The sequence below is a fragment of the Priapulus caudatus genome, unplaced genomic scaffold, assembly GCF_000485595.1.
Source record: "Priapulus caudatus unplaced genomic scaffold, Priapulus_caudatus-5.0.1 Scaffold52, whole genome shotgun sequence".
NCBI lineage: Eukaryota > Metazoa > Priapulida > Priapulimorpha > Priapulimorphida > Priapulidae > Priapulus > Priapulus caudatus.
Genome location: NW_014577113.1, coordinates 614603 through 627137, shown reverse-complemented (window position 1 = coordinate 627137; position 12535 = coordinate 614603). Strand labels below are relative to the sequence as shown.

Genomic DNA, 12535 nt, shown 5'->3' with positions numbered 1-12535 from the left:
TCTCTCTCTCTCGTCTCTCTCTCTACGTCTCTCTCTCTCTCTCTCTCTCTCTCTCTCTCTCTCTCTCTCTCTCTCTCTCTCTCTCTCTCTCTCTCTCTCTCTCTCCCTATCTCATTCTCTCTCTCACCCCCTCTCACTCCCCCTCAGCCTCTCTCGCTTCACCTATATATCCCTCTCTCTTGCTCTCATCCTCTTTTTCGTGCGCGTTCTCTCTCTTCCTTTAGTGAGCGTTAGAGAAAGCGAATGGAAGGCGAGAGCGAGCGAAATGTAGATAAAGAGAGTGTTCCCCATCCTTCTCTCTCTCTCTCTCTCTCTCTCTCTCTCCCTTCTCTCTCTTTCTTTCATCTATCCATCGCTCGCTCTCACCTTCCTTTCGTTCTCCAACTCTCTTTCTCTCTCTTTCTCTTTCTCTATCTTACTCACTCTCGCCCTCTGTCAATCTTTCTCCCTCTCCCTCGCTCTCACCCCCTCTCTATCTCTCTTGTTCTCCCTCTCTCGCTATCGTTCTCTCTCGCCCCCAAATTTTCTCCCTCGCGCCTCCTCTTTCTCTCTCTCACTCTTTATCTATCTCTCTCTTTCTCTACCCCTCTCTTTCTCTTACACACCACTCGAAACAGAGCGCGTTACATATAATAATAATAATAATAAATAATGATAATAGTAATGTTTGACTACTATAAACATGGCGTTATAGATTAATTCAGGTATCAGTTCACTATTAAACGTTTTTCATGCTACATTAAGCTGCGTTACGTTACGTTATGTTCCAATACTTGTCAGGGACCGAAACCAATAATAAGCTTTTAGGAAATATTCTCTATCTTCAAACAACAGGTGCATATAGTAAACAAAAACAACAGCAATAATTCCACGTACGAATCACTTATGATGTGATAAACTATTTGCGTTATACTGCACTACGTTTAGTTTTTTTCCACGCCACCCACAGACAGACTACCCCGGACCGTAATAATAAACGGGAGGAGAATTTGAACACGTTATCACGCATGTTATCACGTTAATTGTGCCGAGATCTGTAGAGATAATTTGTTGCAATGACAGCCACAAAGGAGTTTACACAATACCTAGCTGATCTGTACAACTGGTGAGCTGTTATATCGCTCTTAAGTGTTCGTTACAACGATTCAGTCAGTTGATCTCGCTTGCTGACAGTTTTCCTCCCCCTTCTCCTCCATGTTCTTATTCGTTTTAGTCTTCTTCTTCTCCTTCCTCCTTGTCCTCCTCCCCTTCCTCGTCTTCTTACATAGAACGTCAAATGTCCTTAAAAAATTAAAATCAGAAGGGTGGGTGAGTGGGTGGTTAGATGGATGGGTCGATGGATTCCACGTACATTACGTAATTTATATAAAAAATTAACTGAAGGAAACAGCGTGGAAGATACGCACACCTCACGCCTGCTTGAGGTGTGACGGATTTGAATGAGAACTGTACTGAAGCGAACACAGAGTCAGACGGCCCATTTGCCTGTATTTCAAAGAACTTAATTACTTTTATATAAAGCACATTTATCACTGAGCTGTATTTAATAACAGTATTATTTATAGCATCACATGCGCAATGCGTTTATCATTACTCTATATGTTACCTGTAATCGTGGCGCTTGTAGGCGATAACAGAGAGTGAAGGAAACCTTGCACATTCCATGAGACACCAAATAAAATGGAGTACTGACTGGCGAACAAGGCGAACAAATGATGTCACGTGTCATAGATCTCGCCAGAAAGAAGCCAGTTTCTGTAGAGTTGGTGAGCTGGTATATCGCTCTTAAGTGTTCGTTGCAACGATTCAGTCAGTTGATCTCGCCTGTTGACAGTGGCACAGTGATTGGCTGAAGCACAACTTTTGATGCTGCTCCTCCTCCCTTTCTTCTTTTCTTCATCTTAATTCTCATTTCTTCTCCCTTAATTTTCTTCTCCTGCTTATTCTTCGCCGTTTTATTCTTCCTCCTCCCTCTCCTCCCCTTATTCGTCTTCTTACATAGAACGCCAAATGTCCTTGACAAAGACTTGGGCCATATCCACGTAGCGAAGCTCACCCCTGTACTCGGGATCTGTAAAACAATGATGAAACGGTTAAATAAATCGCACCGTAGTAATGTGTGTAAAGTAGGAAAGTGTGAATATATAATATATATATAATATATATAAGTCGGGTGGGTGAGTGGGTGTGGTTAGATGGATCGGTGGTTCATTTCGCTTTCCACTATAACGTAATTTATTTTAAAACTAATTAACTGAAGGCAACAGCGAGGGAGATACGCAGAACTCGCGCCTGCTGGTTGTTTAGGGATCGAGGAATTTAAATGAGAACTGTACTTAAGCGCGCACAGACGGCCCATTCGCCTGTCTTTCAAATAACTTTTATATAAAGCACATTTATCACTGAGCTGTGTTTATTTCAGTTATAATAGTGTTATTTATAGCATTACATGTGCAAAGCGTTTATCATTACACCATATTAATTATGTTACCTGCAAACGTGGCGTTGGTAGGTGATAACGGAGGATGAAGGAAACCGTGCACATTCCACGAGAGCGCGGGAGAATATGGAGTAGGCCAGCGAACAAATTAGGAAGTCACGTGTACGAGATCTCGCGAGAAAGAGGCCAGTTTGGACGCTATTCGCTACTCAAAAAACGTAATACGTAATTCATAATACGTCATTTGCCTTGCTAACAGGCGCCCCCAATATAGAAAAACGACGTGTTCTTATATACTATATATGTATATATATATGTTATATGTATATTATAGCCGTATATCCATATTTTGTGCTTCGGGGTGAAAAACGGCTATTTTGCCTGCATAAAGTTTTCCGTGCTAACGAGGTCGTAGGTGATACCATGTGGGAGAGTGGAGGATGGGAGCTAGGATAAACGAGAAACAACAAGAGGTGGCGAGAATATATATATATAGAGAGAGAGAGAGGGGGAGGGAAAGAGAACGAGAGAGAACGATGAGAGAAAGGCAGAAAAAAAGTCAGCAAGAGATATATGGAAAGAAAAAGAGAAGGAGAATGAGTGAGTGAGAGAGTTAATGAAAGCGGAGACGGAAGAGAGAGAGAGAAAAAGCGAAAGAAAAAAAGAAAGAGGGGAGGGGGAAGGGAAGAGGAGCGAAAGTAGGGAGGGACAGAGAGAGGGGGGAATGCGGACGGAGATGTGCACACGCACGCGGAGTCACACGCGCAGACAAACGCACGTACGGCACAAACAACACGCACACACACACAGGCACGGATGCAAATATTCCTTCCAATATAGTTACTTCTCTCGCTTTCCCGCTCACCCTCTCCCTCTCCATGACTTTCACCCCCTCTCTCTCTCTCTCACACACACACTCTTTCTCTCTCTTCGCATTTCTCTCTCTCTCTCATACACACTCTTTTCTATCTCTTCTCTGATCTCGTCTTGTGTCTCTCTCTGTTCTCTCTCGTCTTCTCTCTCTCTCTCTCTTCTCTCTGCTCTCTCGTCTCTCTCTCTCGTATCTCCTTTCTAGTATCTTCTCGTCAGCACACAATTTTTCTCTCTTTCTTCAGACGCTATTATACACACGCACGCGGACGCACTGCACGGCGCACGCACGCACGCACGCACGCACGGGCACGGCACGCACGACAACACAACACATTAAATATAGTCAATATTATAATTATTATATACTGCTCCCTCTCCGTTTCCTCTTCCTCACTTCCTTACTCCTCTCTCGCGGATAGTATCGCCCACGACCAGTCAAGCATGGAAAAACCTTTGCAGCAAAATGACCGTATATTTCAGCCGAAACTTTTTTAACCCGCGAGGCTCAAAATGTGAATTTACGCCTATAATACACGCGCACGCGTGCGTACGACCACGCCCGCGTGTGCGCGTCCATTAGTGGGTGTGTATGTGTGTTTGTACGACTGTAAAAACGCGTATTATAGCCGTATAATCACATTTTGTGTTTTTTTTTGGGGGGGGGGGTGAAAAAGTCTAGGCTAAAATACGCCCATTTACCTGCAAATTTTTTCCATGCTTGACTGGTCGTGGGCGATACCATTTGGAAAAAAAGGATCACTTATTCCCGAGAGAATATAACCTGATAGGATATCGATTAAAGTACAATATAAATAGATAGACATATCAGATATAGATAGATAGAAATAGATAGAATACCAGATATTGAATAATAATCATTGGTATTTTCTTGGTTTTTCGTGATGGTTGATTCTATATGGTACATTATTACTGCTAGGTACTTAGTACATGGTTCCCACAAGTGTGAATTATTTTTTCAAATACTTTTCAAGAACTTGGACATATTTCCAAGGACCTTCAACGACGTACAAAAGGAAAAATTCAAGGACGAAGGACAAAATTCAAGGAATTTCAATGGCTGTGGTACCCTGCGTACATACAATTGTAGCACCTATAGCTGCCCCTTGTATCGTCACTTTCTATTATTATTATTATTATTTTATTAAATCCTTATAGCATGTAATTCAAATACTTTTGAATTATAATTACTTTCAAATATTGCACTAATTGCGAGGAGCTTGCAAGCTCATGTCGATATGTCCTTCCCCGATGTACCATCTTTAAATAAATAAATAAATAAATAAACAAACAGATACAAGATGGCGTATCACATTAATATTCCTCCTGTTGTATTTTACACTTAAACTGTTTACATTCGTTACCTGGTTCTGCTCGCAGACATTGCTGTTGCTAATACCCGCAACGCAACATTAACGCCTGTGCGCGCACTGCATAGACCTACTCGTCCTTAGGTCATATTGACCTAAGGTTCTGATATACAATAGCCACACGACAAAACAACGTCGCAGTCACAAACACGTAGCAGACCTAAATCTTTAGTTACATTACATATTTACACATCTTTTTTGTAAAGAACATCTTTTAACATTTTTAACGTCTTTTTGACATATTTTTGTCAGAAGCAAAATTAGTCTTAACGTTAACGTTATTTTCGTAGACCGGACCTATACACACTGCGCATGAGAAACTCGCAACTTTACATTACTCTCAACCGTTTATGAGATAAGGATCATTCTAAGACTAATGTCAAAACTCATTCTGTTTATGACAGCTCGCCCTAGAACGCAGGCATCTGTGGCTGCATCTGAGAACGACAAGCAAACACAAGCAGCCATACCTCTCTAATTATCATTATCAATATGCAACCCTATAAGAACTCGCACGTTCACACGCAGAACTACCAACACAGTTCAATCTTACAGGTAACATCCTATCAAGAGCATATAAAGAAGGCATATATTCCTTCCTTATAATATGCTCTTGATCATATACTAGTATCAACATGGAACAAATTGTACGAGACATGTAGAATCAGTAACGCAGTACAATCTTACAGTCTACGTACCAGTATCAACAGGCATGTGTATAAGTAGCAGTACCAACAAGGTACAAAATGTACAATCTCCACGTAAACTACTAGCAACGTAGTACAGCATTAGTACAGCACGTATAAGTGACTAGGTCTGTATTCCCTCTTGATTCTCTACAATATCATATTTACAGATGCCTTCTTTCATCTTCATTCAGAGATCAAATGCTTCCCCTTCCCCCCTCTCTGCCGCTCCCTTCCCACCCTCTCCCCCCCTCTTTCTCATACTTCTGCCCCCATTGCTACACTTTATACATACCTCTGTCCCACGCTCTCTGTCTCTCCATCCCTCTACATATTCTTTCCTCCTCTTCCTCTTCTGTCTTCTTCCTTATCCGCTCCCACTCTCCTCAACTATATCCCCTCCCTCCCACCCTTCCTCGTCGACGCTACTACCGGCCGGTCTTCTTGCGGCGTCGTCGCTTGCCTACGGCCGTCACCTTGGTGGGTTTGCTGGAGGCGTGGCCGGGGGCGCAGCGAGGGCAGAACCAGTCCTCCTCGTTAGGCTCCTCCGTGATGTTCACGCACGGCCTGCGCAGGAAGCAGATGACACGCAGTGTTACTACGGCGACAGTGGGACAGCAAGAGCAGACGTGATGTTACTACATGGTTTATACAGGAGGACTGAAGATTTTTTCAAGGACTTTTCAAGGACTTTTCAAAGACATTTTATTGGAAATTCAAGGACATTTTATCAGACATTTTATCAAAATTCATACACAGAACAAAACATACCTGGATTAATTTAATAATAACCCCATTCTTAATCACTGTCACCTCTAAAACTTACCTGGATCAGATTAATAACCCCTTCTAAACACTGTCACTTCTACAACATACCTTGATTTACTGACTGATTTTACTGACTTACTGTAATTTGTGATCATCATTTAACTGTCTATCGTGTCTATAGCTTTTTAAGCGCATTTAACGCAATTTTATTGAGGTTTGCACATTATTGATGGTACAAAATTTCTTTTTATTACAGGCAAGGATTCTTTCTAAAAATTCAAGGACATTTCCATGGAATTCAAGGACTTTTCAAGCACAAAATCAACATTTACTAAATTCAAGTACTTTTCAAGAATTCCCCTCAAATTCAAGGACTTTTCAAGGACTGTGCGAACCATGTACTATTAGTGGGGCAGATATGTGTCAATATTTAGACGAATTGTGGGTTTTGTGGTAAAAACGCCAAAATTGGCACGAATGAAGTTAAGGGTATACTAAATGATTTATATAGCAACAGTAGGTAAACGACGCGTGACGTTACCATGGAGACAGTGAGTGCACTGGAGCAGACGACAATGTGATGTTACTCTAGTGACAGTGTGCAGACGACGCACACCGTTACTAAAGTGTCAACAAGTGAGCGTGAGCAGACGAAATCGCGCCGTTACCATAGCGACATTGAACGTATGACGGACATCATTGCTCTAGCAACAGCAAGCAGACGACGCGTGCCGTTACTATAGCGACATTGAGCAGATGACGCGTGCCGTTGCTATGGCGACATTGAGCAGATGACGCGTGCCGTTGCTATGGCGACAGCGGCGGCGGCGGCGACTCACCAGTGGTACCAGTCGTTGCATCCGTCGCAGCCTATCATCGGCGATCCGTCGTCCGGCATCTTACACGCCGGACAGATCCAGATCTGCTTCCCGGATTCATCCTGTGGGATAACGAGCGCAGAGCGTGAGGCAGGTTACCGCGGCAACGCGGCCGATGTCGATTCGAAGAGAATGAGCGAGAGAGGGAGTGAGAGAGGGAAGAAAAAGAGAGAGAGAGAGGGGAGAGAGAGAGAGAGAGAGAGAAAGGAAGAGAGAGAGAGGGAGAGAGAAAAAGAAAGAAAAGAAAGAGAGAGAGAGAGAGAGAGACAGCGAGAACAACACTACGCGTACCAACGAACACATTCGCTACAGATCGCCGATTCCGTGCCGACCGTCGTCACGGCAACCGACCTGGCCCTTACCTCCAGCCTCCGTCCGTGGCGCGACTCAACACCAGGACATGTTGCTCACGACCTGGTGACCCCACCAGGGTCACATCATCTCCCAATGACCCCTCTGGGGTCGCGACCTCTATCGTTGACTTTTCTGAGGTCGCTACCTCAAGCGGCGACCATACTGGAGTCGTGACCTCTAGCGGCGAGCCCAGAGGGGTCGGGTCGGCATTGTCCGTGGAATCGGAAGAAGAGGAAGCGTGCTCGGCGGATCGACTCGAGGAGGAAGAAGAGGAGGAGACGTGGAGGTCGAGGTCTAAGTTCTACAACGGAAGGAGGGGGAAGGATTTGATCACGCGTGCGACCGCGGGGGAGCGGGGAGTCGGGCGATGTGGGAGAGAATTTAGTCGGTGCTCGCTCGAGCAAAACGCGTGTACGGTGGTTAGGAGTCGAGAAGTGAAGACGGGAGACGATGCAACGTACACGCGCAAAAATGTCAAGTTACACTCCAACGACGTGTCGAGCAGTTGACATCATCATAATCATCATCATCATCATCGTCATCATCGTTGTCATGATCATCACCATCATCGTCTACATCACCATCGTCACCATGATCATCATCATCACCATCATCATCATCATCATCATCATCATCATCATCATCATCATCATCATCATCGTCGTTGTCACCACCGACATATCGCGTCACCGTAAGCAGACTCGCGTCACCGCGAAAGATCAGTCCCCGCTTCGCTCGCTCGCTCGCCGCACACTCACCACGATGTAACCGACCGTCTCCGTGACGACCGTCCGCTGCACGTTCCTCCCTCCTCCTCCTCCTCCTCCTCCTCCTCCTCCCGCTCCCGCTCCTCCTCCTACGGCTCCTCCTCCGCGTCCGGCGCCCGCACGACTCATCGGCATCGCTTTCGCCGCAGCCTTCGTCGCGACGACGCCCTTCTTCCCCGCGGCGGGGGCGGCCGGGGGCGGAGGGGAGGGGGAGGGGGAGCGCGCGGGGGGAGGGGGAGGAGGAGCCTTCAGCTTGAGGGTGGGGACTTTCGGCGACGCCTGCTTGCGGCCGCGGCCGGCACCGCGCGGCGAGCGAGACTGGGCGGGGGACACGGGAACCGGGGACGCCGGACGGCTGTTCACTTGTCGCTGCGGCGGCGGCGGAGACGGCGAGCGAGAGGCGGATCGTGTCGGCGATCCGTTGGGTGGCTGCGCTAGCGCCCCCTGGTGGGCGGGCGGCGTGATCGGCTTGATAACGCTGAAACCGATGGCAACGGAAATAAAACACGATTAATCTTTATTATTATTAATTATAATTATAATTATTTATAATTATCTTCGGGCCTCAACGATAAATAATCGTCGAGAGAGAATCAGAAGGGAGGATCTTCCTGGAGGAACAACAGGGAGAAGAACGTCCTGCCAGGGGGGAAGAACAGGAAAGAGAACAACTTCTTAGGAAAAAAAGAAAAGATATTGCTAAAACATTGCTAAATCAAGATATAGATATAGATATATCAATGTAGATTAGGGTACATCTTGTTAACAGAGAAAGTTCATCTTCTTACGGGAAGAACGGAGAGGGGACATCTTCCCAAGCGAAAAAAAACCAGGGAAGAGTACAGGCTATTTGCCAAGGGAAACGCAAGGAATAGGACCTAGACGAATTTAGGAGGAGAGTAGAGACAGTAGCTGATATTACAGCATACTATACTTACTACATCAAGGTTTCTTCTCAGGGAAAATTAGACAAAGGAGGTTAGGGCCAGTTTGGGGAAAAACTCGCATGATGGATTCAAAGGCATAGTTCCGTCAACGGAAAAGTGTAGACCCCGTGTCACATGACTCAATAAATGCAAAATGGCAATCTAAATGGGTGACGTATTTATCAGTATAGATCAGGTGCTGATCTATATATTTTTGGCTATTTTGACAACGGCGAGTAAATACAAAAACATTTCCACAACGGCGATGTTAAATTTGACAACGGCGGTGCGCCACTGTACCTCTTATGTATAAGAAACCCTGTATATTATGTAACTTAGACGTTAATTAGCATTAACTACTAACGACTCACTAACGAGTACTTACAACTTGGGAGCGCTCGACGGCCCGCCACCTATCTTCAGCTTCAGCTTAGGAACGATGAATTGTGCCGCAGCATCCTCCTCCTTCGTCTGCCGAGAAAAAACACGAGAGCATCTCAGCAAACGACGACAACCGCGTCGGCAGACGACGAAATCAAACATTATCGGTAAACTATGGGCGCGTTTGTTTGGGACGAATCCGTCTGATCGAGATCATATGATCCTGATCTGACCAAACAAACGCAAAACTCACTTTCACCGGTTCACGTTTCGCTGTGACCTATCACGCGATGGTTCATAACAAAGAACAAGCTGTGATTGGCTGAGGCGCGGGCCGCCATATTGGATCCCGTTCGAATCCGCCTCGCTAGCATGGTCGGGTTCGGTGGATCGAGATCAAGTGATTCGACCAAACAAACAGTCAGATCAACGAATCCATCGAATCGAGATCCGTGGATCCGAATAAAACAAACGCACCCTATGGAAGAACTAAACGTCGGCAGAAAACAAGACCAAACGTTATGCGAATAGACTTCGGTGAAGGTAAAATATCATCCGCAATCTATAAACGTCGACGCCAGCAAATGAGAGCCGACTAGACTAAATATACTTAGACTAAATCAAATATTGTAAAGAATAATTTATTGTATTAAATCAAATATTGTCGTCAGCAAGCAATGGAAATCGCGGCAGCAGACAGAAACAGCCTTAGCAGACGACAGCTAGGCAATGTCAGACGATAGGAGCGATAGGGGAGACACGGGCAGCAGACAGGAACAGCCTTAGCAGATGACAGCTAGGCAATGTCAGACGATAAGAGCGATAGGGGAGACACTGGCAGCAGGCAGTAACAGCCTTAGCAGATGACAGCTAGGCAATGTCAGACGATAGGAGCGATAGGGGAGACACGGGCAGCAGACAGGAACAGCCTTGGCCGTTGACAGCTAGGCAATGTCAGACGATAGGAGCGATAGGGGAGACACTGGCAGCAGGCATTAACAGCCTTGGCAGACGACAGCTAGGCAATGTCAGACGATAGGAGCGATAGGGGAGACACGGGCAGCAGGCAGTAACAGCCTTGGCAGACAACTGCCAGGCATTATCAGCCGATAGGAAGACTGAGACAAGCAGACGATAGGCAAACCAGCCAGTCGTTGGCAGCAGAAGAACGATCACAAGTCGAGGCATGAGAAGTTGATGACAAGAGAACGAGTTAAATTGACTACGTCCCGAATTTTCTATGGTAAAATTTGTAAACAATTTTTTTCCCATTTTTTTACATTAAAAGTAAGAACTAACGGGACTAAACGTATCGTCAAATTCTTACCTGATAAGATCATAAGATACTAGTTACAATTACTAGTTAAAAATCCAAAAAACCTGGACGATTTGATATTGTGTTTCTGACATTAATTGCTTGCTAAGGGCTATGTCTGAGTCACGAGTGTATGTTTACATCGAAAAATATAGTATAATGCAGCAATTTAACCATAAAAAGTGAACAGAATTACTTATATTTTGTGAAAAAGTGGAAATATTTTTTTAATTTTTACTATTTACGGTGACATAATAACTTTAAACGCTGAACAAACAACGTCGTCGTCTCACTTACCTTATGCTTCTCCTTCTTGCGTTCCTTCTCTCTCTTGTCTCGCTTCTTCTCCTTCTTTTCTCTCCGCTTCTCTCTGCGCTCCTTGCGACTGCTCTCCTTCTCTCTGTGGCCGTCGTCCTGTGGGGGGGGGAGACGCGAGAAGGGAGGAGTCGAATGAGACACGCGACAAATCAATGGGAAAGGAATTTTTCATCATCGGAAAACACTTTTTTTCTTTGAACGAAACGTAGTTTCTCGAATTTTGTCCCAAATATTAAATTTAAAAAAGGCTTTTTGCGTAAACGGTTTCAAGATCTGTTTGTCGGATTTCAATATAGACGAGCAGATTTGGACTTTTCAGTCAAACAAATTGCAAAAGTTTGTTTTATTATTGATTCTTGTTTATTAGGTACTTCTTGATGACATATCCAAAATGGGACACAAGTTTCAACTCATAAGTTACCTAATTTGCATATTTAAAAATGGCCGTCATTTTCAGATTTGGAGGTCAATTATCTCTCAAACTATTCATTTTCAGCCTAATAACGCTATTATAGGTGAATAGAAACATGGCCCAATGAATTTAAAATACATATTTAAAAGCCCAAATAACCTTTCTGAACAGCTAGGTTCAATATGTCAAAAGTATGTCAAATGACACATTTTTTAAACCAAAACAAGGAAAATGACAAGCATTTAATGAAGTATGAAAACCACCGTTCAATTGCAAATAATTATATAAGCACACACTGATATATTACATTAATCCGTTGGATACATACTGTGCATTAGTAGTATATAGTACACAAACATATCCAATGGTATGTTTGTACAAAGTCCGTCTTGACACTTTCCACAGGCTTCATTACAGAACATCCCGTTCTTCTTGCACGAACATATCATTGTGTCCCAATACTCCTTACATTTGTAACGTATTATCTTCAATAGCGCATCAGGAGCTGGCTTGTTGTCCATTTTCTCGGGCATCAAACTTTCACATTGGCTATTCCAACCCCAATCTTCCGGTTTTATTGCTACGTTTCCTATCCATACTTGAGTCTGTAAGAAAACTCTATAAGAATGGTACTTGGCAGAATCTTCTGTCGGTGGCAACCCTTTAATGTCGACACTCTAGAGGCTCTTCACAACCTTGTCACCAAACATCTTTCTACGTAGACTATTCAAAGTGGTACCTTGTCCACCATACACGCATACTAATGCTTTGGCCCCAGCATCTCTGATTTCATCATGGCTAGATGAACTTGACATGAAGCATTCACTTATCTGCATTAGTTCGTCCGATTTCTTAGCCCCTAGCACACAACCTTTGCCGATCCCATGGAGTCCAGATGTGGTATCGCACCCACATAGAGCATGCAGCAATGGTAGGTATGTGCATAGCCGGCTTCCTAAAATTGCACATGTCGTCTGGATGTTCCACAGTGGTCTTTTAATTGCACTCTTCTGTGACTTTATTAACATG

At 44.4% G+C, this 12535-nt stretch overlaps 1 long non-coding RNA gene across 2 annotated transcripts in view; it reads right to left on the bottom strand.

The window, feature by feature from the left end:
* Positions 1 to 2578, bottom strand: part of LOC106820913 — a 2979-nt gene extending 401 nt beyond the window's left edge. The window contains exons 1-4 of one of the 2 annotated variants that reach the window (XR_001395665.1): positions 2492 to 2578; positions 1607 to 2071; positions 585 to 1281; positions 27 to 106 (exon numbers count right to left, since the gene is read on the bottom strand). This is a non-coding gene — a long non-coding RNA (uncharacterized LOC106820913). Of the gene's footprint in view, positions 1 to 26; positions 107 to 295; positions 326 to 584; positions 1282 to 1606; positions 2072 to 2491 lie in introns of those variants that run through there. The other variant, XR_001395666.1, reaches the window with a different exon arrangement.
* Positions 2579 to 12535: the final 9957 nt, after the last annotated feature.